We start from the raw sequence: 1,644 nt of genomic DNA, 5'->3' as shown, positions 1-1,644 counted from the left end.
CCCCCCCGCCCCCTCCTCTCCTGCTGCAAAGGGAGGTGGGGTGGCCAGATCCAGAACCCAACCCAATGCCCGGGCCTGGGCGATAGCGGTGTGACAAATTTGGGGACGAAAGGGGACTTCGGGTAGCTCTGCCTGTGACATTTCTCCATTGGGGCGAGGCAGGAGGTGGGATGCTCCGGTGTAAATCTGGGGCACCTCCGGCTTCGTCCCATGTCCCCTGGGGCTGGTGGCCGTGTCCCTGTCACCACGGGGTGGCCCCTGCAGCTCCTTTTCACCCCATGTCCTCCGTGTCCCACCACCCCATGGCAGAGAGGGGCGATGAGCCCCACAATCGTTGGGGAAACTGAGGCACGGGTGCCCAGCTGGCCCATGATGGGGCAGGACCAGCCACCTCCATCCTGGGGACAGAACCAGCTGGCAGTGAGGCACCAGAATGGGGACGCAGGGGACACTTTGCGGGGGGGGTAGGGGGGCATTTTGCCCCCCCTGCTATAAATATCTGTATTTTCTTCTTTTATCCAGGGTGTACATATGGCGCGGGGGTCTGTACCAGCCGCAGTATTAGGGCACGGGGGGGGACCCCAAAATGTCCAGAAATGCCCCTGGGACAGGCACGAGGGAGCAGGGGACCAGGTCTGGGGGTGTCCCACAGGGCATGGTGGCCGGTGACAGGGTGCCCCGAGCAGGCACCGGGCAGACGCAAGCACCAAGGTGGCCCCAGAGGGGACAGGGATGTCCCCAAGGTGACACCAGCGTTGGCACCAAACCCAGGGGACAGGGACAGATCCTGCTGGTAAAGCCAACAGAGGTGGTGCTGGGCGGAATAGTGGCTGGGGGCATCTGGGGGTGTCCCCCGGGATTGGGGCATCCTGGCGGGAGGATCTGTGTATTCTTTGTATGAAAATAAATCTATTTAGCCAATATTTATACCGCGTCACAGTGGTCTGGTCCCCCCTCGGCTCTGCCCACAGCGCCAATGTCCCTGGGGTGGGTGATGTCCCCAGGGCGGTGGCTCAGTGGTCCTGGACCCCTGAACTCAGTGTGTCACACTTGTCCCCGTGATGTGTCCCAGCAGTGGTGGGGACACCCAGGCGATGCGTGTTTTTGGGGCTGGGATGTGTGTGCTACCGTGGGCAGGGACACCTGGGGAGGGGACACGGGACATGGGCCATGGGACACAGGGCGCAGGGGTGCGGGGGGACAGGGACAATGGACACAGCACCGTGGGGATGAGGGACACAGGGCCATGGGGACACAGGGCCATGGGGACAGAGGGCTCTGGGGACATTGGACACAGGGCCATGGGGACACACAGCTATGGGGATGCAGGGTCACAGGGCCATGAGGACATGGGGACACAGGAATCTGGGGACACATGGCTCTGGGGACACAGGGACTACGGGGACGCAGGGACACAGGGCCATGGGGACATAGGGCTCTGGGGACACAGGGCTATGGGGACATGGGACACAGGGCTCTGGGAACACAGGGATAATGGGGACATAGAGCCATGGGGACACAGGGCCATGGGGACACACAGCTATGAGGACGCAGGAACTATGGGGACATGGGGACACAGGGCTCTGTGGACACAGTGCTATGGGGACATACGGCTATGGGGACACAGGGACTATGGGGACACAG

The sequence above is a fragment of the Fulmarus glacialis genome, unplaced genomic scaffold (genome assembly GCF_000690835.1).
Source record: "Fulmarus glacialis isolate BGI_N327 unplaced genomic scaffold, ASM69083v1 scaffold35272, whole genome shotgun sequence".
In the NCBI taxonomy this organism is placed as follows: Eukaryota; Metazoa; Chordata; class Aves; order Procellariiformes; family Procellariidae; genus Fulmarus; species Fulmarus glacialis.
This window is presented reverse-complemented; position numbering follows the sequence as displayed.